The sequence below is a fragment of the Cyprinus carpio genome, chromosome B11 (assembly GCF_018340385.1).
Source record: "Cyprinus carpio isolate SPL01 chromosome B11, ASM1834038v1, whole genome shotgun sequence".
In the NCBI taxonomy this organism is placed as follows: Eukaryota; Metazoa; Chordata; class Actinopteri; order Cypriniformes; family Cyprinidae; genus Cyprinus; species Cyprinus carpio.
Genome location: NC_056607.1, coordinates 8,986,335 through 9,014,324, shown reverse-complemented (window position 1 = coordinate 9,014,324; position 27,990 = coordinate 8,986,335). Strand labels below are relative to the sequence as shown.

At 36.3% G+C, this 27,990-nt stretch overlaps 1 long non-coding RNA gene across 1 annotated transcript in view; it reads right to left on the bottom strand.

The window, feature by feature from the left end:
* Positions 1 to 1,157: 1,157 nt before the first annotated feature.
* The window catches only part of LOC122138881, a 125,736-nt gene continuing 98,903 nt past the window's right edge, over positions 1,158 to 27,990 (bottom strand). The window contains exons 4-5 of the long non-coding RNA XR_006155858.1: positions 10,397 to 10,513; positions 1,158 to 1,229 (exon numbers count right to left, since the gene is read on the bottom strand). This is a non-coding gene — a long non-coding RNA (uncharacterized LOC122138881). The remainder of the gene's footprint in view (positions 1,230 to 10,396; positions 10,514 to 27,990) is intronic.

The window sequence follows — 27,990 nt, the reverse complement described above, 5'->3', positions numbered from 1 at the left end:
CAAGAGATCGAATTAAACAACGCAGAACGAGTTGTGAACTATCTGAATGTTAGAAAAGAACAAGAACAATCGCCCCCCCCCGCCCTCAGGTTTTCAGCGCGGGTCTTTTCTCTCTGCCATTCCGAGTTCTCCGCTCGGGATAATCCATCAGGAGGGGACCGGCTTCTTGCAGCTTTGAGCTCCACGTCCGGACGGAGCTCTCCTCTTACCGGTGTTCCTCTTTTGCTCTCACAGCTTGTCGGCCGATCATTTTCTTTTCCTTGGCTGTGACAAAACGAGTGGGATAGCAGTGTGTGGGAGAGCTCGGAAAAGAGAACAAGGGGGGAGAGAAGGAGAGAAAATAAAATAATAATATAAAGCGGAGGGAGGTTGACATGAAAATGACAAAAGGAGGGAAGATGATGAATGAATTCATTCGGAGAATTGGGTCTGCTGGTGGAGGACGGGAATGGGGGAGAGGGAACAGTGTGGGGCGTCCCGTCCCACACTCACTCCCCCGTGCCAAGAGAAAGGAGTGGTGAAGTGGTGGAGGTGGTGGTGATTCAGTCGACAACCTCGTTCGTCCTCTCTCTCCCTCACTATTTTCTTTCTTTCGCTATCCGCGATTTAAGAAAAGAGCCAGCTTACTGGAATCCTCTCGGATCTCCTCCCTCTTCCCCTCCCTCTCGCACACGTTCAGTTCATTATCATTCACTGGTTCTTACTGTGACACGCTTCAGTAACCCACTCACTCAGACGAGGCAGAAGATATGCTGAATTCTAATGCAGGAGTGAGAAAAAGAGGTAGAGAAAAGGAGAAGCAGGAGGGGGGCAGTGCTGTGGACCAGCAGGTGTCCTCTCTCTCACTTTCTGCTCCATCTGTCTGTAAAAAGAAGCCGAGCCCTTCAAGAGGCCTTTCCACTTTATTCTGTTAGTCTCTCTCTCTATCTCTCAAATGGCCTCGACACACTTCACCCAAGGCTAGAGCTGCACGGTCCTTGTGAACAGCTCTGGAATAGCAAGACGACAATGTGTACTGTATTAATCCAACAGGTTTTGTAGCTTGATTTTAGAAAGCCAAAACTTTAGTATTTGCATAGTTATTTCCACACCAAGGTACAGCTGTATGAAGAAAACGTGCCTCTTCAAAAAAACCCACTTCTTCATCACAGTCCTTGTAGGACATTCTGGGTGAGTTAAAGGTGATTGTTTACTAGTCCAGTTCTTCATCACAGTCCTTGTGAACAGTTCTGGAAAAGGAGGTGGAAGATGACTGGTATTACATCAACAGGTTTTGAAGTTCTTAAGCTTGATTTTAGTAAGCTAAAACTCTAGCATTAGCATAGCTTTCATTACACACAGGTACAGCTATTGTTACAAGAGTAAAATTTGAGTGGTACTTACCTGTTCAAAAGAAACATTGGTGATGCTGGTGTTGTTAGGTGGTTGCTAGAGTATTTATTTATTAATTTTTTTTATAATGTTTACATTTATAAAACTTTACTACCATCTTAACTATGTATGTGAATAGCTGTGAAATAGAAAGAGGAAGTCAACATTAACAAGTTCTGTAGTTCCTAGACTTCATTTTAGAGGTTTTACACTTATTAAACTTATAATAAGGTAATCCTAGTTTTCTAGATTCATAGTTTTGTAGTACTTGAACAGGTTTTTTAGTTCTTAAGTTCAGTTAAAGGGGTTTTCATCATAAATATTTACCACCACAGATGATAATTTTCTCCAAAAATAGAGTTACAGTTATTATTATTATTATTATTATTATTATTATTATTATAAGTAAAAGCATTAAAATTACTTTTTTGAAGAAGACGAAAAAAATATGAGTTAGTGTTCCACTCGGTTGCTGGGATGTTCAAAGGATTACTAGGTGGTTCCCCACTGGCCATATTTCATCAAGTTTGAACAGAGAAACAGAAAAAAATCACCTGCTATTCAGAGGTTTCTCCTCACAGATCACACATTGTAGAAGAAATCTCAACACTTTCTTAAACTGCGCTCAGGTTTGCAATCAAAAATCCTGCTTTAATATCAACTTCAATGATTCTCATCCAGTTCTTCCAAGAGCTGCTATCCACATTCATTTTATAGCTCCATATTATCTCTGTAGTCAAATATTGACTCATTTGTCTGTTTTTATTTCTCCCGAGAACAGCTTACATGACACATAACTGAGAACTCCCTCAAGAGCAACCTCTGATAATAACATTTTCCTATGGGTTGCCATAATGTTTGTCCTTTTTGTAAGAGTACAGACTGTTTTCACGTGAGTTTTTTTGCTTGCCTATGACTCACCGGCTAGTTAAGCCAACTCACAGCGAAGTCTGAGAGGAAGTTTGACCAGCACGATGCTTATACTTGCCATAATTAGATGGCTTCAAACTCTCTTAGCCGTGCAAATCCCACTAAAGGGCAACTGTGCGCTATTCTAGGGTATTTGTTATCCGTGTTGACGTTATGAGAAAGTTTGCTTATCTTAAATGTCAGAATATAAAGGGATGCCCTCGCCTGCTCCTCTAGCGGATCCAGGTTATTATTATTAAAAAAATCATTGTCATTCACCGTATTAAGAGCCAGTGCCCTTTTCACAAATATGATTGACAGAAGTGAGGGGCCAGAGGCACGGGGAGGGGAAAAGGGGGATCGGAGAGTGACAGCCAACGATTCTGTCTCCCTCTCTCCCTCTCTTTCATAGACTCTCACCTCGCGCTGCTGTGTATACAGACATTATAAATGCAATAAAACTGTCATTCAGAGACCACGGCCATCACTTCGACTCGATTCCCACAGGAAGCGATTAAGGTATGTGCACACACTTCCAGTTCCCACACCTACACCATCTGCGCTTCGACACCCTTCACCTAACCCTCATTTAATTAAACCGGGATTCAGCCGGTGATCACACACTACACACACCGCGACAGTACGAGTGTTTACAGCTGACTCTTGTTAGTCGATCCAAAGCTGAAGGTATATGGTCCTCTGACTAATTTGAAAACTTGGTCATCTTCCGCTCTGACTTTTCAGGCCACGTACAAGCAACCAAACAGCCATCACGTCGCTGATGAAAAGGAAGTTAGCTGACAGGCAGAGCACCTACAAAGACTCAACACCTCGCACTTCACGGTAAACAAAGCGCCGCCGTAGGATCGCTCTTCTTCTTTTTCCACGCCAACTCAGTCTCGATCAATGGCTCTGTAATAAAAGCAATTAAAAAAGAGGGGGGAAAAATGGGAAGGCTCAGAGCTGCCACCTCCGTTGGCTGAGCCCTCAGCAAAGTTTATCGTTGAGGATTATTGGGAAGGACACATCACAGAGCCGTCCCACGCACCCGGAGCCAACGGGCGGTGTCTCCAGACGCCAGAGACTACCTTGTATTCCCTTTCATGCGGCTGCTGTTAGGTTACGTGCTGATGAAAGGCATCAGTGTAATCCTACACTTCATCTCTACTTTACCGCTGGATGCCACAGTCGCTGTGAGGCGGAATGATGAGCCCCTACGAGCGAGAGGCTTTTGAGCACGTCAAATATATGCCAGAGATCATGAAAGTCCACCGACTGCCTTAAACAGCATCTTAACTCACTTCATCTTTGTGATTTTTCTCACCACGCATCTTACATGAATGCAGTCGTACGTTCTGGCGTATTCCACTTTAGTGGAGTGGTCGCATCTGGTGATGGTTACTGGATTTTACAATGGTGGGCCTACAAAGATGAATGGAGAACATGTTAGATCCGTCATTTGTTATATAAACATTGCTTTGGAATGTGCAGGAAACTATGAATTACCAAGCATGCTAATGCTATCCATACCTTGGTGTTTCTTCAACTACAGGCAACTTGTGTCATAAAAATTGTTTTTTATTAATGCTAAGTGATTCCAGCTAACTCCACATCAAAACAATGCCACATTAAAACAACGCCACATACCTACATCTTCAATTATATTGTTTATTTTTACAATTTTACTTTACTAAAAAAAACACTTAACAAAAATCAAAATATAATATTTATTATATATTAATATTTATTACAGTGTTCAAATAATACAAATGAAGGTCAGATGACCAAAACGTCACATTAAATATTGTGTTTTTGAAAACTGTGGGACTGAGTGGGATTTTTTCTTCATTGTATATATATATATATATATATATATATAATATATATATATATATATATATATATATATATATATATAATATATATATTAGATATATATTTATTTTTTTTTTTATACGTAAAATCTTAAAAATGAAAATCCATTCTGAAAATGAATTAATATTATTATTACTGTAATTAATTATTGTAAATTAATATTATTTATTATTATATTATAAATAAGATCATTTAAATTAGTAACATTTTTAAAGAGTGAAATTTTAATATATTTTTAATATCCTTTTATAAATAATAATACCATTTAATATCTGTTGTATGCAAATTATTTCTAAATGGTTTCTCAAATTCATAAATAAATAAATAATGTGGTGTCATTTTCACCACAGTCACAATAAACAATTTTGTCACTAATAGTTTTTTAATAATTGGTGTGCTTTACCTGGTTACCAAGGAGACAACAGTGTTGGTGAAGAGTGTGAGAGACAGTGAAGAAAACAGAAAAATCAAAGTTAATATCAATTGTGAATCATTTTTTTTAACACGCATCAACCTTTAATTATGTGAAATGATACTGAAAGAGTATGTGTTATATCATTTTATATATGTAATATCAATATATATTATATACTATATATATTATGAACTTAGTTTGCAAATATCATTTACTAGTGATTGAGTGAAGTCCACAGGGCCAAGAGTGCCTACAGACACAGCTGGGAAGGCAATGTCTAAATGAGAGACGCAGGAATGTTATTCAAGGTGTAAGTGGGGCACAAAAAGTAATGATAATCATAGTTCCTGCAACATCTGGACTACAAAGAGCCCTGTTGCTCTGAGTAAAGTCAGACTGTTATCTCTCGTCTTTGCTTTTAGAATTTGGAAGAATGCATTTGAATATTAAAAAACTTCCTGTTGTGCTTCCTTCGCTACGAATTATCAAAGCTCAGCAGGAGGCAGATCTAATCAACCACTGTCAGTCTGACCGTCTCCTGAGCTGCTCGTTCATGGAGGAATGAAAACAGGGCAGGAAGTTTGTCGCAGTGAAAAAGCATGAAGTTCTTAGAACAACGAGACCTGTAAAACTGAACAAGGGACAGAGGCCCATGTGGTTTCCAATGACCTCCAAGTTGAAGAGCAAAGACGAGGCATCGTGAAAGGAGACACATGGAATGTGCTTCAATCAGGATTTCAGAGAGGTAAACAATTATTGTTTGAAGTACACCAATGGTTGCGTCAGATGAGGGCTATACGGACACATTCCTGCAATTTCTCAGAAGAGGAATTAAGCTTTGCTCTACAAAGCCATTTGCATACAGGCAATTTTCAAATCCATTTGTGAATAAATACGAAGCCAGACATTTGCCAGCTGCTTCTTTCATCAATTCCCTAATAAACCCACAGAAAGCAGGAAAGGGGGCAGAAAAAAGAATCTTATTAAGCCTTTGTATTAGTCAGATATTAAAACCCAATCTTTAATGTGAGCCAAGGGGCATTTCACACTCAATGTGTAAATTTCCCATGAATCACTGAGGGCATCACTTCACACGCCGGCTGAGGGAAACCCCCCTCAAGGGAAACAAGTCAACTCTTTCATTTCGCAACTCCTTTTCTCTCTCCCCGCCACCGCTGCTGTCTCCTTTTTTCTTCCACTTTCATCAGTCTGGTGTCACTTGAAAGGCAGCAGTGAAAAACAGAAGAGGAGAACTCTGGCTTTCCTTTAGAAGATGTGCTGTGTGAAAACAGCTGGGCGCACGAGTTAACCGTGCAAATCGGCCAGTAATCCGTTAAGGATACCGGCAGGTGCAGGTGCCACCTTTTTTTAATGCAGAAAACTGGGAAAAGGAGGCTGGAACCAGTGCCACCCAATCCCATAATGCATGCTGCTTCCTGCACCCACAGCAGACACGGTCGACCCTTTGTACTTGTCTTTTTCGCCCCGTGGACGTCTGACTGCGGGACTGGCAGTCACGGTGCACGGAGCGGGAAAATGCGATAGAAGCGTCTGTGTGAAATTCCTTTCATGGGGGACTAGGTTGCACATTTCCCCCTCTTTTTCTGGAAGCCACAGCTAATTTTACGCACCCTTATCTGGCCCCCTTTCGCTGGCAAGGCGCCTGCTTCTGCATGGGTCGGAGGCACTGGGCCATTTGCCACGCTCAAAGACGGAGTGCGAGAGAGATGCTCCTCAGGGTCTCTCCCTGCTCGGAGGATGTTGGGGTGTCTCTCCTCCTGTTTCCATGGCAGCGCCTGGCTTTATTACAATCCTGCTCCAGATGCGGCAGAACAGGCTTTCGCCCCTGCCCCCTCCGTGCGCGAGCCATCTTTCCCCTGCCTCATGCCCCTGACTGTTTTCCAGCGGTTAAGAAACTTGTCAAAAGTGAGGGATGGCGCGGTGTGTTGACAAATGAAGCGTAATGGGATAACCACCGAGCGATTTCACACTTTGGTAGCCCGTGGCACTGCCACTACTCAAGGCAGCCCGTTCCCAGTGCCACACAGGGGGAAAGCAACCGTGCCCGAGCCTTTCCTGTTGCCGATATCCCTCTGGTCTCAACCTCTGCAATATGAAATCTCTTCCAGGGTGGTGCAAAATTCGGAATTTAAGAACTGACTCCATTTTAATTAATGAGCGTGGATTGGAAGTGAATTGGCCACAACAGACAGGAAGCTTGAATTTGAGTTGGAATGACAGGGAGAGTAATTTTACTGAATTGCAATTCAAAGAAATTTAACAGGTAATGCATTCTGGGAAATTAAGTATTCTTTATTAAATGATAATTAAGAAAATATATATATTTTTAAATAGTGAATATATAATATATTTATCTATTTATTAAATCTATCTATTAGAGATATAATCAATATAGATCTAATTAATAGAGATCTAATCTATTATCTAATAATATATACATATATTACTGTGCAATATAAAAAAAATATATATATAAATATTAAACATTAAAGGTGCTTTATGTAGGATTGACACCGAGTGGTTGAACTAGGTATTACAGTCCAAATTCAAAATGTTGGAGAGGGTTTTTTCACTCCGCCCCTCCTCCTCAGAATTGATGCACACGCAGGTTGCCAGATTGACAACACAAATAGGAACGAGCACACTAGACGAAGAACAAAATGAAATACACTGGGGTGCCGAAATCCAATTGGGTAAACTGCCAGTGGGCTGGTTTCACAAACCAAAACAAACACCTACATTCTGGCCCTGAACGCATATTTTCAAAGGAGAATAACTGACTGAAGCATTGTTTTTCAGATAAACAAGTATGTTAACTTAGCATGTTGCTTAAATATCTGCAAACATATTATGGTATTTTTATGCTTTAGTAGAGTCAAAATCTTTTATACAGCACCTTTAAAATATAAAAATATAAATATTGAATGTTAATAAAATAATTTGCTTTACGAAATCTGCCACTACTGACTAGATCTCTACAGAGGTGGAAAAAGTACTAAAAAATTTTACTCAAGTGAAAGTACAGATACTCAGTGAAAATTTTACTCAATTAAAAGTATCTGGCCAAAAACATACTTAAGTAAAAGTAAAGAAGTACAACTTTAAATTGTACTCAAGTATTAAAAAGTAGAAGTACTTTTTTTCTGACAGACATACAGAAGTTTGATTAAAGGGACAAAATGCAATCGCACAGGGTAAACGCATTTATCTAGTGCAACAAAAAAAACAGCACAGAGGAACACACAAAACAAAACAAAAAAATAGAGGGAATGGGATTAAAAGGAAACTCCATCCTTTCCACCCTCATGCCATCCCATATATATGACTTTCATTTATCAGATGAACACAAACGAAAAGTTTTAGAAAAAAAAAAAAAAAATCTCTCTTCATAACGCAAGTGTATGGGACATCGAAAAATGACACTTCAAAAACTACACGAAGTGAATATGACAGTAACTCATACAACCCCTGTTGATGAATCAGTGTCTTCTTAAGCAAAACGATAGACATGTGTAAGAAAAAAAAATACAAATACTAATATTTTAAATATTTTATTTTATTACACTTTGTGCGGTTTCTGAAGTGGCCCTGTCCCCTTGCATTAAATGGACTAAAAATCTTTGCTTGTGTTCATCTGATGAAAGAAAGACACAAACATCTGGGACAGCATGAGAGTAAGTAAATAATGAGAGAATTTTCATTTTTGGGTGAACTCTCCCTTTGAAGAGCAGGATGTGATGCAGAGGCTAGAAACATATTCCAGACAGAATACAAGAGTGTTGAATTAATGAGGAGAGTCATGGAAATAAAACATACAACATTAATGGAAAGACCAACTTTTTTGTGTTGTCTATTCAACGTCACTGTCTGAAAGGATAATTCAACTTTTAATTGTTTATTCGGGACATTTATAGTTTTTTTCTCAGCAAATATTTATAAGTAATTATTTGTGACTAATTAGATTAATTAATGAGCAAATCATGTAATCATTAAGATGAAAAAATATTAATTGGCAGTCCTAATTGCTATTCAATGTGTCATATAATGACATATTATAAATACAACTTATCCACTACCTGGTAAGAACATCACTAAACATGAATTACAATTAATTTAACATACAATGTTCATTTAAACACTTTTTTGGAGGTTTGTAACATTTAATAAAAAAAAAAAAAAAAAAAAAAAACAATCACACCCACAAAAATATTACTTGTATTTAAATTCTCATCACTGATTTTATTTGCACTCAATCTTGTGCATTCAGCCAATGTATTACACAGTTAATAGCTCTATCAAAACAGAAAGAATAATGAATAAACGTTTTCTTGGGAAAACACAACTTTGCTACCTCAATATGCTTCCTCAGATTTGATGGTGAACTTGTGAAGCCAGACATTACCTGATGAAAGTCATAACTGAAGTAGAAATGTGTGTGCTTGATGCGTTAAAACAATGATTATTGGTTCTCACGGCAAGCATGCACGTTTGAGCTTCTGTTTACCAAATTAAATGTGCTTAAGATAAAATAAAGCTATAATGTACTTTTCAAGATGAAATAAAATTGTAAGGAGTAAAAAGTACTGTTTTTTTCTTCAGAAATGTAATCAAGAAAAAGTAGTAGTAGTCATTTTAAATTGTACTTGAATATAGTACAAATCCCCCAAAATAATACTCAAGTACAGTAATCAAGAAAATTACTCAAATATTTTACACCTCTGGATCTCTGTGCAAAAAAATAAAATCAAGTATTAAAGTTTTAGAATATTAGAATATAACTATAAAATACATATATTATTTTCAAGCTGTTAAAGCAGTAAAAAGATTGATTGAATTAATTAAACTAAAACTTTTAAAATATAAGTAAATTCGAAGGATTAAGCTGTGCAATAATTTGACTAGAAACACCAAAGGCCAGAAATGTCAAGCATCTTTCTATTATGAGGCGGATGAGACTTGGGCATGTAAAAATTTTTTGTGATAAATTAAAATATGTATATATGAATGTATATGTATATGTATATGTATATATATATATATATATATATATATATATATATATATTATATGTATATATATATATATATAGATATATATATATATAATATATATATATATATATATGTATATGATATTATGTATGTATATATGTATGTATGTATGTATGTATGTATATATATATATATGTATATTAGTATATATATATATATATTATATATATAGTATACACACACAACACACACCAGTGATTAGATCTATTCATCCATCCATCATTTTCTCAGTATGCAAACATTCAAACTGGAATTGCAAACATTTTTTACAACTTTCAAACGGGGCTCTGTAAAGTCAATATTCAGAGTTTCAATGAAATTTAAATCTACATGCAAATTCAAAATGTAATTCTGCATATAGTCAATTCAATTAAATTTTTAACCTTACCAGCTGAATTAGAATTCAAATGCCATTCTCAATTCAATTCTGTATAGTGCACAAGCCTTAAATCCTACCAACATCACGTACTGATGACCCGAGAGAAACGTACAGAGTCTGTTGAGGGCATCCAGAGTGTTGTGTTTTCTGACGTATTTTCCAATCCAAATATGTGTTACGTCCCGATCTGAAAAAAAAGTGCAATGGAAAATGAGATGATTTAGCAGGCTATTATGGGCTATTATTTTTGTTTGACAGCCCTCTGGGTGTGGGGTGCCAAAACGTGGGCCTGACACCCATTAGCCAAACTCATCCATGTGCATGTCACGGTCAATAAGACCCCACTAAAATGTCATCGCCCTAATAGCTACTTACTGCCAGAGCACACACAGGACCCATCTCACGCTCCTCTTATCACCATCACGATGGTACGCAGGCGTCCCATGCAGCTTAGCAGGAGATAATAGCTTTCCAAGCATCACGAATCAGGGTCTGGAAAAGAAAGGCCAACTTATTTTTCTCTGTTCATGGGTATGGTTAGCATGCTAGTCTTTCCCGCTTCCTTACAGTATCGTACAGAAAGGACAGCGTAGAGAATAGGGATGCAGTGATGAATGATGGCTAGAATACTAAACACTCCGCTGGGTATTACAAAAGCCTGTCTTACAGGCGGAGTTAAATTTGTTTGTATTGCCAGCTCAAATGCTAAGGATTAGCGAGAATGTGAGGAGAATTCTTAAGTTGGCAGATGTTAGACGACCTTGTGGAAGGACAGCCATTTGCAACCAGGGGGACAACGGTTATAGATATAACGCATTCATGCGAGAATATCAGTCTTGTATTGATGAGGGCAATGAAGCTCTGCCATTTCTAATGAGCAACGTGTGAGAGAACTGGAAATGTGGAGACATTAATGCAGCCAGTCTCGAGTTCATACACCTTTGCTATTTTCTGGAAGGTGATTTTAATAACAAACCTGAAGAAAATGCAGCCAATAACATGTAGATCGAATAGAAATGCATGGTATTCGCAATAGTAGGCTTATGGGTTCAATTCCCACGGAGAGCATCCACTGATGCAATGCAAATGCAATGCAAGTACTTTGGATAAAATAATAATTTATGCAGAATCACATTTGTCACTCCTAACATTTTGCACTGTTTATGTGGCTTATGTTAATTGCATTTGTAATATTTAAAATGCAAATACTGATTTGCCCATATAAACATTCAGATGTACTATGTGCGGATATACTGTACAGTACTAAACAATGTTTTTTTATCAACTCAATTTTATCTATGTAAGAAACAAATATGATATTACTATACACTTTTTATATTTTTTTCGATATATTTTAACTTTATTTAATATATGTCATATATTAGATATATCTAATAATTATATTTTATGTATAATATAAAATCTATATTTATATACACTATGATATGCATACACAATACTGTATATACACGTTTATATATTGTTTATAATTTAATTGTATTTAAAATGTATTTTTTTTATAATTGCATAAATATGTTTATTACTAATGCTATAAATATTATAAATATCTCTTGTAATATTTATTTTGTGATGATTTATTATAGTTTTTAACATTCATCTATATTAGCATCTGGCTTGCACTGTGTTCACACATTCTCTTGGAATTAAACGGGCTTGACGTTGAAAAGTATGTGCCAGATGCATACATGTAAATTGAACTAATTAAAGGTCATAGTTCAAATAGTATCAATGTATCACAGATTTTTTTTTCCAATTATTAGATAAAAGTATTTGCCAGATGCATACATGTAAATTGAACTAATTAAAGGTCAATTAAACTGCACAGTGCATAGTTCTACCTTAGCCCTTTGCTAATAAAACTTGGTGGCAAGTTGATAGTTTTAAACAACATCATCTCAACAAGTATCTGCCTCATATTGCCTTTGCAAGTAATAGAAGCAGGCGAATGTGTTCTCGGCATTTATGTGCGAGAGTGACACTGGAAAATGCATAATTCATTTTCATTTGTGAGAAATAAATTGGGGAGGGTGGGGAGGTTGAGGCTCTGCTCCAATATCTCGATGAACGCCTCTCTTCGAGACAGCTGGATGCACGTGGCTGGGTAATAACATTAAATTGGTTCTGTCAGGTAATTTCTACAAGTGTTAGCCACACTGGAGGCTGGGGAGCAGCGCAATCAGAAGAGAAGGAATCTTGGGGGGGGGGGGGTTATCGCATCACGGCTCATCCTAAACTGCTCTGCGGCCGCCACCTCCCTCCTTGCCGTCTGGCCTCCGTGAAGGTAATTGCAATCTGGGCTTGATGCTGTAAATATTGACCCTCTTGACCTGTTTCTCTGATGGGATTCTAACTGGGGACGTTACTTTTGGGGGTGTGTGGGAATGTGTGTGTTAGAGCGTTATATAGAAACACTGAAATTGAAAGATCAGATTGTATATATATATATATATATATATATATATATATATATATATATATATATATATATATATATGAATGCATTCAAAGCTTTACATGCATAAGCTCATTATCAAATCTCTTTCATTATAAACTAAGGTTTACATAATTCAAAGAACATCAGTCCAGTTTTCATCTTTATGGCCACGTACAGTACATGCCATCCCTACTCTTCTGTTTGCCTCATGATGTTCTGAATTTGGTTGTTTACATGAATAATAATCAAATTTCACAACCAAGTTTAAAAGCAGCAGTTTAACAAGGACAAACAAAACTGTGCCTCTATCAGCAGACAATCACTAAATCTTCAATGCCTGATCAAAAACACAGTCGGTTATTGCGATATCTAGTTGTCGATAATCAAAAGAGCTTTTCTTTGCCAGTGCATTGCTAAGCAAGTAGCGTGCAGTGTAATATTTCACACAGTTCTCTGATCATTCCAATTCAATTTCTACTGATGTGTGTCTTAATGTATTATGTGCGTTATCGTCTCTGACAGACAGCATGTTAAAGCTGCCCAGACCAACATTTTCTCCTTCTTCTCTGAAAGTGGTGACAGTCAAATGCGTGTAGTCGCTTGACCTCTTCTTTTTGTAAATACTACTGTGCATTGTGCATGTCATTTTTTGACAGACATTCATATTGGGATATTCAGATGATGTGGATTTGAAAAACAGATTGTAAGGTAATACTTATTTATTTCTTAGCTGGCAAGTATTCAGTCAAGTGATTAATGGCCATGAGTATATGTTGATAATTTGGGTTCTAATATTCCAATGTTTCTTTTGACGGATGTGATAACACTATATATAATTTAAAAATTAATACAAATATTAAAAAACATAGATTTTATATATAATGATTTTACAATCATTTTCAACAAAACCTACATTATTGTCTGTAACCTTATATTGTCTATATTAGCCAGTTGATAGCATTTCCTTTATGAAATTTGAAACAGCACAATTGTTAAATACATGTAGCAAAATATATAGAAAGTTTTCAAAATATCTAATGCCTTTGCAAGACATTAAAACACATGCACATGATTATTGGATGTAGCATAAATTGGCATCTGAAACCCAAAATTCTCCCACACCTAAATGTTAAACCCTGACACCTGTTTCTTGACTAACCTTGCAGGCTTCTGCAGTTCTCTGCCACACTAATAAAGCCGTGCAGTGACGTTTGAACTGAAACAAGTTGCTCTTTTAGGAAGTTTAAAATGTTCTACTGACACCAGTGTCTCCTATTACTCTTGATCTATGGGCTCTGTAAGGTCATTTCATCCCCGCGGCAACACCAACGTCACGCTGTTCCTTGACTCACAGCTTAGACAAATGCCACTGACCACTACTGATCTCAAACAAACAATCGGTTCTCTTGGCGAGCGGTCCTTCCCATCGCTAATGTCAGCCTCACAAACACTAACTCTGACTGACCCGAACACCAACGCATAAACAAAACAAAGAGCCATCAATGCAATCACATCGCCTGAGAGGAGTCTGTGCACGGATGGTGGGAAGGTTTTCCTAGGTCTTTTCGCTTTGATCCTTCTCTTAAGATCTGCTGAACTTCCATCCCTAACCTCCACACAGCATTTAGTGGTGCTTGATTGATTTAACCAAACAACCAACCAAAAAGTTGGACCACACTTTTTTTAATCAACCAATAGTTTTTAACTCTATTCCAGCCATTGATGGAGTTTGATGGACGAATTTCCATGTTTTCACTGTTTTATGGTAGGAGGCACTAATACACATCTTCTGTAAGACTACTGAACGTTTGAATCAAAACATGGTGAAGAAGCAGCAGAAACAAGCGATAGCATATGTAAGCAGATGCATATGTAAAATAACGTGATCGCCAGAAAGCATATGAATCAAACCTGCCCAATGTTACCAAATAAAATGATGATCCAGGAATTGATAAGGGACTGTGAAAGCTTTGGGGGTGTTGATTAACCAATATTCCATCACATTTTGATCATCATTCTGAATTTGATCCAGACATGGTGTTTAACAAAAACACATCTGTTGCTTTTTTTTTTTTTTTTTTAATGAAACTTGAAAATTTGTGGAAATTATCAAAAATGCTGGCAACATTATATAAATCTATCTATCTATCTATCTATCTATCTTCTATCTTATATATATATATATATATATATATATATATATATATATATATATATACACAACACACATATAACACACACACACACACACACACACACACATATATATTATATAAATACATATATACACACACACAGGTGCATCTCAATAAAGACGAATGTCGTGGAAAAGTTTTTTTTTTTTTTTCAGTAATTCAACTCAAATTGTGAAACTTGTGTATTAAATAAATTCAATGCACAAAGACCAACTTAGCATCACATTTAACAAAACCACACCAATTCACCATCTTCATTTACTGTTCATGTACTCAATACTTGGTAGGGGCTCCTTTTGCTTTAATTGCTGCCTCAATTCGACGAGGCATGGAGGTGATCAGTTTGTGGCACTGCTGAGGTGGTATGGAAGCCCAGGTTTCTTTGACAGTGGCCTTCAGCTCATCTGCATTTTTTGGTCTCTTGTTTCTCATTTTCCTCTTGACAATACCCCATAGATTCTCTCTGGGGTTCAGGTCTGGTGAGTTTGCTAGCCAGTCAAGCACACCATGGTCATTTAACCAACTTTTGGTGCTTTTGGCAGTGTGGGCAGATGTCAAATCCTGCTGGAAAATGAAATCAGCATCTTCAAAATGCTGGTCAGCAGAAGGAAGCATGAAGTGCTCCAAAATTTCTTGGTAAAACACAATGGACCAACACCAGCAGAAGACATTGCACCCCAAATCATCACAGACTGTGGAAACTTAACACTAGACTTCAAGAAACTTGGACTATGAGCTTCTCCACCCTTCCTCCAGACTCTAGGACCTTGGTTTCCAAATTAAATACAAAACATGCTCTCATCTGAAAAGAGGACTTTGGACCACTGGGCAACAGTCCCTGTTCCTTCTTCTCCTTAGCCCAGGTAAGACGTCTCTGACGTTGTCTGTGGTTCAGGAGTGGCTTAACAAGAGGAATACGACAACTGTAGCCAAATTCCTTGACATGTCTGTGTGTGGTGGCTCTTGATGCCTTCACCCCAGCCTCAGTCCATTCCTTATGAAGTTCACTCAAATTCTTGAATCAGTTTTGCTTGACAATCCTCATAAGGCTGCGGTTCTCTCAGTTGGTTGTGTTTTGAACTGATTAGCTGATTGGCATGTCACCATATTCTAATTTGTTGAGATAGTGAATTGGTGGGTTTTTGTTAAACGTGAGCCAAAATCATCACAATTAAAAGAACCAAAGACTTAAACTACTTCAGTCTGTTTGCATTGAATTTATTTAATACACGAGTTTCACAATTTGAGTTGAATTACTGAAAAAATGAACTTTTCCATGACATTCTAATTTATTGAGATGCACCTATATATATATAAATAAACTTAGCATGGAAAGAGTTTAAATGGATACTAAATGAAATGTAAAAAAATTAATAAAAAAAAAAATAAGAGTAATAATCCTGAACTTTATTGAAGAAAAAACAGTACTGAACCATGAAAATGTGCCATACTTTTTGGAATAGGATAAAAATATGAATATTAATAATAAACTGGTGATTGGCATTGACACAATTTAAATGTCTACAAAGGCCATAGCATTGAAATTATATATGTATGTTTATTCTCATTAAAAGTATTCTCAACACTTTTATTGCCCTAGCAATCATACAGAAACATGCTAAAACACTCAAAACACCTAGCAACAATATAGTTGACAACCTGACAACCACCTACAACACTCTATAGCATCATGGTGACTAGTTTTGCACGGGTATGCACCATTCACATTTTCTTCAGAGAATGTAAAAAGTGTCTCCAGCTCTCTCTTTCCTCTCCCAGGCCAATATTTTGGGATCTGGGACCATTCTACAGATCTAATGAAGTGGAGATGAAGCCAATGAGCTGCAGTGAAGCACACAGGCTAAAAGGCTGCTGGTCCAAACTAGATTTTAATCATGTCACTGCTATTTGACATCAGCACTGGGAAGTCCAATGCATTTTAGTGAAGTGCTTCGTTTGTCTCAATGAATCAGTTCAAGAAACCAATTCATCACTTAATAGTGCACTCAGAAGCCTCATGCTACATTTTCTGATTTTATGTGAAGCACTTGATAAAACAAGAACTACTATTGCTTGCCTATGAAAAGAGAGTTGAAAATATGCTATGCTGCTATCTTTGTTTATGTGTCTTACTCCTTATTCTGAGTGCCAAGTAATCTGATTCAGAAGATAAAACAAATACAATTAATAGCAGCGATTCACTGATATATATATATATATATATATATATATAGATATATATATATATATATATATATATATATATTATATAGATATATATAGTGCTTTTCATAAGTATTGGGACAGTAAAGAAATAAAATTTGTAATACAATTGTTCTGTTTGCTGTGGAGTCAAGAATTCTGTAAATCTGATTAAAAGATGGATACCAGACAAAACTACAGAATTTCACATTTTATTATTGGGTGATTCAACACATAGATGTTTTACCAGCTAAGAAGATCAGCACTTTTAGAGTTTCATCCCTCTATCGATGTGAGCATAAGTATTGGAACAGTTGCCTCACAGGTCTTTCTAAGTGTTCAGCTGTGTCCTGTTGCATTAATTCTTCAGATATTAAAAGCAGGTAATGTGTCATACCAGTTATATCCATTGCTTCTGCATTCTAAGTCTTGCATTCGATGACGACACACAAACCAGGATGAAGACGAGGAAGCCGACTCTGAGAGAAAAGCAAGCAATTTGGATGCTAAAAGAAAAGAGGAAGTTAATTAGAGCTATAGCAAAAACAAAGGGCAAGGAGAAATCAAAACTTTGGACCAGCGACAGCAGCAGCCAACGACGACCTGATCGGTTGAGAAAAACAACAGTAGTTGATGACAGACAAATCATATAAGCTGTGAAAATGAACCCTAAAATACATGTCTGTAAAATCACCAACAACCTCCAGAAAGCTGGGGTGATGCTCTGACAAACTGTTCGCAGGAGACTTTGACACAGAATTACAGAGTCTACACAGCAAGATGCAAACTTCTGAACAGCACCAAAAATAGAAAAACAAGATTAGAGTTTGCAAAAAAGCACAAAGGTGAGCCAGTAGTTTTGGAACTGACTTTATGGACCAATGAGACAAAGATTAACCTTTATCTAAGTGATTGGAAAGCAAAAGTGTGGAGAAAAAGGGAACTGCAAATAATCCTTAGCATACAACCTCATCTATAAAGCATTTCCGTGGTGTCATGACTAATGACAAAATGACTAGTTTGTGTGTTTTGTACTATTTCTATGTGTGTGTGTTTGAGTAAAATGAACAATTTTTGTTTTATTCTATAAACTACTAACAGCATTTCTCCTACATTTCAAATAAACATGGTCATTTAGAGCATTCATTTGCAGAAAATGGTCAAAATTACAAAAAAGATTCAGTGGTTTCAGACCTCAAATAATGCCCAGAAAACATGTTTACAGTCATTTTTAAACAACACAATACTAATGCTTTGTCTTTGGAAGAGTTCATAAATCAATAGTTGGTGGAATAACCCTGATTTTCAATTACAGCTTTCATGCTCTTGATCACATTCCAGAGGTTTTCAGTGGGGTTCAGGTCTGGAGATTGAGCTGGCCATGACAGGGTCTTGATCTGGTGGTCCTCCATCTACACCTTGACTGACCTGGCTGTGTGACATTGAGAACTGTCCTGCAAGAAAATCCCAATCCTCAGAGTTGGGTGACATTGTCAGAGCAGAAGGAAGCAAGTTTTCTACCAGAACAACCTTGTACATGGCTTGATTCATAGCATGATATATATTTAAATAGGGGTGCAGATAAATGGTGCGCAGGTGCACATGCATGATCAAAAAAATAAATAAAAAATGTGCTGGGTAAATAAGTTCAGGCCGCTCATTTGCGCACTGACATGGTTGACGTCTATTAATGCAAAATCACTGTTTTAGATTGACTAACTGTAATATTGCAAGATTTCCATTTGAACTAAATGCATAAATCTATGCGCTGCCGCAGAGCAAATACACAAAACTGTAAATAAGCAAAACATTTGATTCACTGACAAGCTGCACTTGGCAGTGCTAAAACCTTCAATACATACACTTACTTGCCGGCAACCCAAAAAAACAAACAAAAAAGCTTGCAGATTTTAGGTTTAATAATGTTATACATTAATATAAAAAAATTAATAAAATAAAATATTTTAAATATTAGCATTACATTGCAAGTGTACTATAAAATAATTGTATTTTTATTTAATAATTATTATTTTTAATTAAAAAATATAATAGTATTAGCAAACTTTATTATTTTATAAAAAAAATAAAGTACAATTATAAATATTTTTACTATTATAAATTTTTATTATATATAAGCTATCTATAGATATATATACTATATATATACATGAATATATATCATAATTATATATTTCCACCTGCAGCAATTACAATTAATTCAACAAATATCAGCTGAAGTGAGTCGTACTGTTTTTATCTACTTTTAACATTAATATTTGGTATGTCCACCTGCAGCAATTACAGTAGCACATCTCTCTGGCATAGTGTCAATATATTTCCTGAGAACTTCAGCACTAATGTTATCCCATGCCTTCTGCAACTCAAGCCAACAGCTTTTCTTTGACTGTACAATAGATCTGTCTAGTTTATTTACTAACTCACCCTAAATTTGCTCGATGGGGTTGAGGTCTGGACTTTGAGGAGGCCAGTCCACATTTTCAATGTTCGAGCAGATTCCTTCCATTCCAAGTACATTGCACATTAAAAAATCTTTTAAATAATGCTACATATCGAAATGGGATTTACAAATTGTTTTAAATATTTGGTTTATGGCATATGATTCATGCCACCCACCTCAGTTTCACTCTCAAATCACTGTGAATCAGTTTAACAGAATCATTAAAAAGAAGAAAAACTAGCTCTGTGATTTAAGCTGTTTTTTTTTTTTTTTTGCACAATTCTAAAATAACCACCTCATTAACTGCTTTGATGTGTCTTCTCGATGCTTTCTCAGGTGAATCTGAAATCAATCGTTCTTGCAGGTCAAAAGGCATTATCTCTACAGCCAATGCAATTTCAGCAGCTGATGCGAAGGTGAAAGTTTGAAGCTTGAGAAGCTCATTAGCGTTTAATTTCCTCTCCAGACACAATGCTGCTCTTTCTATGGCTGTGGCGGAGCACACAGTGTTCGTAATACGGCATTGTTATAAAACTATAGCCTGCAAGCTAACTAATGGTCAGCGTTTTTGTCCTTTCACAACTAAACTCAAGTCGCTTTTGTGCCACAGGTAGAAGCAAGTGCAAAGAACCTAATTCCTTTTCTATCCCCTTCTAACCTCTTCCACACTCTTCTCCTCCTCATAGACAGACAATCAATACTTTATCAGCCACCAGACAGCCAAAGCTACAGCCGCGCCACCAGAGAAGCAATTAGCCGCCTTAACAAAGACGGACGCTTGTCTCCATCCTAAACAAAAGGACGCGACGGCCGAGAGAGAGAAAACAAACTCCACATCAAGGTGTTTTTGTCACTTTGCATTTGGATGCCAAGCGCCTCACGCCGGCCCCTAATGGATATTGAATAGACAGGCACACATTAGGAAACCGCAACAAACAAACAAATAGTCCTTATCGGGGCAGGCTATTCATTTAAAAAGCAACGTGGGAACCCTGAGGGGACCCTTGAAGAGAAAACAAGAGAGGGACCGAACGAGAGCGCGTGAAAGAGAGAGAGAGACACTTCTTTGTTCAACTCATCCCGGGAGTATTTGCCGCCGTTACGTTTTTCCCGCTACGATCATTCAAAGCTAATTGGGTGACAGGAGTTCTGAGTCGGCAATATCGCGTGTTTGCTTTGACACAAAGGCGAAACTCAGCAGGGCAAGATGGCGCGTAAACAAGCGTGACAGTCGCTCCTGACGCCGTACCATTCATTTGTTAATTAAGATGGATGACTCATTATGGTCTCGTAAGCTACATGTGCTACAGGGAGAGACGGAGAGAGACACTTCACGCCGGTGTCAGTTGTATAATTGATGCCAGAGCTTGCCGGAGATCTGACGCGCTCTTCCCTCACATGTTTCCAACGAGACGAGGGCCTTTCATTCACTGATGACACACAGGAGGCAGCGTGGGTAAGAACTCTCAGAACATACACTAGCCTACGCACTTCAAAAGGGCATTGTATAATGTACAGCGCCGACACGCACTAGTCATTTCACACACCGTTTCCAAAAACAAAAATCTGTCTCGAAGGGCAAGCCAGATTCAAGATGTCCAAGAACCACACGTCTGTTTCCCATCCGCCTGGTCACAGAAAAATAGCAAGTGCTGACTGAAACTGTCAGTTTTAAGTTTCATTGGGTGGCTTTTCGCAACTGACTCATGTAAGTTGTGGTTTATACCATGGTACACTGGAAATAAAACTACTGCTTAATTTGTTTTTCACCTCAGAGTCCCTCAAAGTTACTAATTTTAGTCACTTACAGAAAAACTCAGCTTTGATAATGGCTTCAATGTCACTCTACACCCCAGGAAACAGGAATATGCAGATTAGTCCCCTGTCTCCACTCAAACCTGCTCCACATTCACTTGCTTGAAGTAGCAGTAAACACTGAAGTAGTAAACACTACACAATGGCAAGTGGCAATATTAAATCAATCCATCTGTATATGTTTAAACAGAGACTGATCAGGGTTTCAGAATCCATATTATGTATCGCTCTTTATTTTTGAAAACGTAATGGTAATTGATATCATTAGCTTTTGGCTTGACTCAACCCACAAGTTGAAAAAAAAAAATAGTTCGAAAAAAATTAACCACTTTTCCCTTAATAATATAAATAATGAGTCCTATGTAGTTTTCACTAATGTGCAACCTGTTCATATATGTTAACATCTTAAAACGTGTTTTAGGGTTTCATGACACTTTAAAACATGGTGCACTTAGGTCAAAAGCAACAGCGCATAGGATATTATTTTGTATATAAATATAAGCATGTTTTGTCTCAGCCAGTGCGGTACGAAAAAATGAACTTATGTTCAAAACACAATTAATAAAATCTAGTCTCATATCCTGGTGTTGCTTGTCATGTCAAGGATTTTTAGATATTTAAGTGGAAAAATGGTGCAATTATCTGTAAGAGCAATATTAATCCAATGGCATTAAAGGAATATTAATTCAGGCACAAATAGAGGGAAATGCTTAAATCGAAATAAGGAAGAACTTGTTTTTAAGAACAAAACAAACAAATAAAACAAAAAAAATAAAATAAAAAAATTCACAAAAATTCAAATTAAACTAATAAACTCCAAAAAAAAAAAAAAAAAAACATAAAAAATAATAAGAATCAATCACCTGTTTGTTTAATTTAATAACAATACCCTAATGCAAACACAATATACAGCTGTAGGAATCAATCACCTGATTTTGTTTTAAAAAACCATACATAAAATTCACAAAATACAAACAGACATAAATAAGACAAACAAAAGAGACAACCAATAAACATCTCTCACTATAATCTCCCACGCTATGATCATGAAAAACAATCATGAGCCGTTGGCGACCAGGTAGAGATTTTGGATTATCAATCTGTCAACATAGATGTTTTGCGGTGCTCACGTGATGATTAAAAAAACATGCATTTTTAAGCAGTGATTTTAAGCCATTGTAATGCAATAAGCAGCAAAAGAGAATTCAATTCACTATATGCGCTCATTCCGCTATAGACGGTGCTCATAAAACATAGGAGTAGTGAACGGAATTATTGTTGCTACTTTATAGGCCTTGAACAGTTAAATACACACACTTTTGTGTCAAAATGCCTGTCTTTGCAAGTATCCTTGTAAACACAGTACTTTAGATCTTAAGTGAAAACAAACAGCTGAGAAAGAAACGTGTAACAGTATATTGGATCCGGGCAGCTCTTAAAGTGACAGGAGTCTAATATTCCTGCTGTCTGTCATTCATGTTAATCAAACTACAAAAGAGAGAAAATTTCTCACTGCTCTGGACTAAATCACTTTTGTAACTTTAATAAGAAGAAATATTTATTTAATTTACAGGAAGAATATGCAGTGTTTTAATTTGATTACATTATTCAGTATTTGTAGCATTTATTATTTATTTGTTCTGCTGTTTTTTTTTGTCCTACTGCTTGTAATTAGTTTCTTATTCCTATATAATCACTGACCGTTCACATGTCTTCAGTGAACTTGTTTTTTTTTTCAAGTCTAGTATTATTTTTTAGTGTTATTGTCACAAGTGACAAGAATTATGAAACTTCTATGGTATAAAAAATTTGGCTATCAAAGACCTTTTTAAAGCAAAAATAACTATATTGTGATAAATATCATTACCATCAAATAAAGTTACTCATATCGTGATAAGATTTTGGTCATATCGCCCACCCCTAGTTATAAAAGATTTCTATTTCGGATGCTGTTCTTTTGATCTTCATCAAAGATTCAGTTAAAAAAAAAAAAAAAAAAATAAATATATATATATATATATATATAGATATATATATATATATATATATTATATATATATATATAAAGCAGCAAAACTGTTCTCAACATAAGAAATGTTTCTTGAGCAGCATATCAGAATGATTTCGGAAGGATCATGTGACACTTCAAACAAAACAGTTATTTTAAACTTTAATAATGTTTAATAAATATTTTTGATTAAACAAGCAGCATTGGTCAGCATAAAAAACATCAAGGACAAAATTTATGGTACCTTTACTGTCGTATTTATTTCTTACCTTATTAAAACAGAATTTCGACAAACAGTCAAGTCTTTACCCATTCATCTAGACAGCGGATGTTCTTATATAAGGCTTAAATAGCTGCCGGGGGCGTTAATAATATAGTCGTCGAGTGAACTGACTTGCTTTAAAGTACTCATTAATTTTAAACAGACAGAAACTTTGATCACAAAGTCTACACAAATTTTCCCCTATTTTTTATTTTTTTTCTCTAGCATGTTTGCAAAAACTGTTATGCAATATTTCAAATGGACCATTTTTTCCAGGCCAGTGTGTTTTTGTGATAAAATGCATTTCAACTACTAACCAGTAATAATCAAACCAGTGTTTGGTCACGTTATACACCAGACAGACAGTCTGTTCTTCTGAATAAGCTGCAATGAGGAACAGACTTTATGCTGATTACTAAACGACTACAAGTGATTAGATTCACACATACGGTGGCAGTCTGCCCGTTTTTCTAAAACGAGTCAAACTCTCGCGGTCAATATACACGTCTAGATACAACGCCCTCTGTCGACTGCGCATACGTCCTCGGTCGACTGCGCATGGCACTCGTTGAGCAGTGGGAGTTGGTTTTTAATGGAAAGAGAACAGTGGGAGACAATCTCCTGTTTGTACGTGGGAGCCCTTGCACGCACACACACACACGGCGGATGAGTAACGTGAATGTGAGCGAGCGCCGGGTGCATGAATTCAGCATCCCCCTCAACATGTGCACATATGACAGACTGAGGACGTGTGGCGGGCAGAACAGCAGGAATCAGTCTGAATCAAGCCTCCTCTCTCTCTTTCCCTCACTGTCAATCATAACATATCTCCCCATCTTTCTCTTTCTACCCCCTTGGTGCACAATCTATCCCAGAATCCTTTGCTTCCATTACCGGCGGCGAGATGCCCTGGTCACCCGCTGTCTGTTTGGCCCTCACCTCTATCTGAAGTGACCAAGACCTGCATCATATTCACATCACACATTCGACATTTAGAACCGATGCAATCCTGCTAAACACGCTGAGTTCCTTGCATCCCTACATGAAGTGAGACTATATATACCGGCATTTCCTTTAAAGAAAATAATTATTCATACAATATTCTGTGTCTCAGAATGTTATTATTTGTTTTTCAAAGAATTTTCTGGGTCACGTTTCTGGAATTTATAACATAGCCCCAAAGCTTTTATGTAAATTCATGCATTTCATCTCTCTGCTAATAATAATTCATATTTTCTACGGTCTAAGGTGCATATATACAGATTCATAAACCTAAATTTGGTGTTTTTATGGTAATACTTTACAGTAAATTTCAATATGTTTAATATTACTTCATGCAGTAGGCATCAAGAACTAACAATGCACTTTTTATCATTTAAATTACGCTATTATTATTTTGGTAACACTTTATTTTAAGGACCAATTCTCAGTATTAACTAGCTGCTTATTAGTATGCATAGTACTAGCATATTGGCTGTTTATTAGTACTTATAAAGCACATATTAATGCCTTATTCTGCATAACCATATTTTAGATCCCTTAATCCTACCCCATAACTAAACTTAACAACTACATTACAAACTATTAATAAGCAGCGAATTAGGAGTTTATTGAGACAAAAGTCATAGTTATGTTATGATAGTATACTTTTGAACAGGTTTTATAATATAATATAATATAATATAATATAATATAATATAATAATAATAATAATAAATATAATATAATAAATATAATATAATATATAATTATTAAAAAAAAATCTTAAATATATTTTATGTATTTATAAATAAAAATACTAGTTAATTTAATTTAATTTAAATTAATTTAATTTATAATTCCTACTTTGTTAATTTCTTACATAATATTTGAATACTTTTTTTAAAGATAAATACATAAAATATTTATTATTTTATTTGTTTATTACGTACAACTATATAACTGGAAATGTTTCAGATGTAAATGTAGAAATTAACATTAACCTAAATACTGTTTGTAAGTATTGTTTGTTGTTATTTCATAACTAATGTTAACATATTCAAACTTATTGTAAAGTGGAACAATAAGAATAGTACATAAATATACATATAATCATCCAACTTTATACATCTACAGATGTTATGAAGAATTTGCTCCAAAGCTCAAAAAAATTAAAAGTATACAATATAGATTGGGGAACGTTATTCACTATTAACTAGTTGCTTATTAGCATGCATATTACCAGAATATTGGCTGTTTATTAGTATTAATAAAGCACATATTTATGCTTTATTCTGCATGTCCACATTCTAAATCCCTTAAAGGGGTGGTTGACTTTTTTTGTAGGTTCCATTATGTTTATGGGGTGTAGTTTAACATGTGTTAATGCTTAGTTTTTTTTTTTTTTTTTTTTAAACATTATTTTTCACATAATTTACCTTTATTCTAAACCGCTCTGTCCCTTCTCTTATAAACGCGTTGATGATTTCCTGTTTTTATGAAGCCCCTCCCTCAGAAATACAAAATGGGCTCTGATTGGCTAGCTGGCCAAGCATGTTGTGATTCACTAAACTGCAACACTAAACTGAAACATCACACCCCTCAGCTCAGCAGCATGTGCTCTGGTTGTACTGTAAATAATGGCGCTGTCAATATAGCTTATCAATTTAAGCCCGATTGAGACACAGAAGATATTAGTGAAGAGGATCGAGCAGAACCTGCGCAAGCATGGCTCTTAATGGTATGTTTTTTTCTGTGTTGTTGTCTTATACTTTTAGATACGCTGTTATTTGTAAATGCTACTGCTTCTGTTAGCTTTTAATATACGGTTTTATCCTGATTAAAGCTTTAATACAGCACAGCAACCGTGTGTGTGTCCATGTTTAACGCTTCTCATAGCTATGTGAAAAATATCTGTCTGTCTATACACATAAAGTGTATAATTGGAACACAGTTTATTGGAGCTGACCTGATGATCTGAATTAGGTGAGAGATATGCAGAGCAGAGCATGTGCAGAGCAGGGCGACATGAGGAACAGTATTAAGAACCGCTAATTTAGAACATTAATTGTGAAACTTGTGAATCCATTAGAATCATTAGAAGACAGAATCGTGATTCATATATGAATAGATTTTTCGTGCACCACTAGTTTTGATGGCATGGCAACAACTTTTCCTCTTCTCTCCAGGGGCGGGGTTTATTAGGGTTTGTGATGTCACAAACCCAGGAAGTAACTTATTGTATTCCCTACGAGCCGTTTTTGTAGGCATTGAACTGCCATAATTTCAAAATCTCCATTTGAACAGAACTTTCAGCTTCATAAATTTGCAGATACTGAATAAATGAACAAACAAAAAAAACTCAAAAGAACATTAAAAAAATTCAAGTCAACCACCCCTTTAACCCTACCCCATATAACATACTACAACAACTGCCTCACTTACTATCAATAAACAGCAAATTAGGTGTTTATTGAAGAAAAACTCTTAGTTACTAGTGAATATCTGTTCCCTAATCTAAAGTGTTGCCAACTATGTGTTTAAAAGAAATTGCATACATCTACATATTATATACACACACTACAGACTGGCAAGGATGAACATTAATTTGTGAAGATTTAACCAATGTTAAAACCCAATCTAGGGCTGTTTGCAAAAGCATTTTCATTTTCAGGAGAACTACTTCTATAAGTGTGCATACGTGTTTTTACATGCGTAATGGTATATACGCTGTTCTCTAACCACCGTTCTGTCTCCATATGTCCCCGCTTGTGTTTATCCCTCTCTCCATCTCAGTGACATCCCTGTCTCGTGTTATCTCTCTCCCACACACATTCTGTCTTTTAAAGCTGTGTATCTATCGCTCTCACTCTCCTTTCAGCTCGTCCATTCATTGCGTCTATCTCTCCTTGTCTCTTTCTGTCTCTCTGATGGACCGAGCGCGGAAAGGAACTACTTTTCCCCCCAATATCTCTGATTCTATATCTACTTTTCCTCCCCCTTTTCTCCTTCACATTAAAACCCAGACAGATGTCTCATCGCTTTCTTCTGAGATCTTTGACAGCTAAGACGAATCGCGCAACGTATAGAATGCGCTCGCAGGTTAAAAATTATCAAATGAAACAACAAAAAAACATTGGAATTATGTGTCTGCAGTCAGGCCACATCTCTGCGAGCGCGATTACTGTGTTATCAGAGTGTGTCCTCTACGAAATGGGTTTTACAGGATTTCATTTGCTCTATATGAGGGAATCAGGTGCAGAATAGAACATCTACTTTACTGGTGTGATAGACATTGAGACATGCGACCCGGGGCAACACACATTACACACACACTCTCTCACTCACTAGTTATCATGTGGCAGCTGTGAGGAAGTTTGACACCATCTGCCATTTCTCTTTGTTATCCAGACAATCGGAGCGGAGCAGAATGTTTCTTCTCTCTCCGCTCTATATAAAGCTTTGGGCTGCAGTGTCTGTCAGAAAGGTACTAAGTTTTCGAGAGAGGAACTTACTGTACGATTCAAAGTGAAACTTTAGAGGAAATGATCTCCCGGGGTTTGGGATGTGTTGAGAATTACAACATCCCTAAAAGG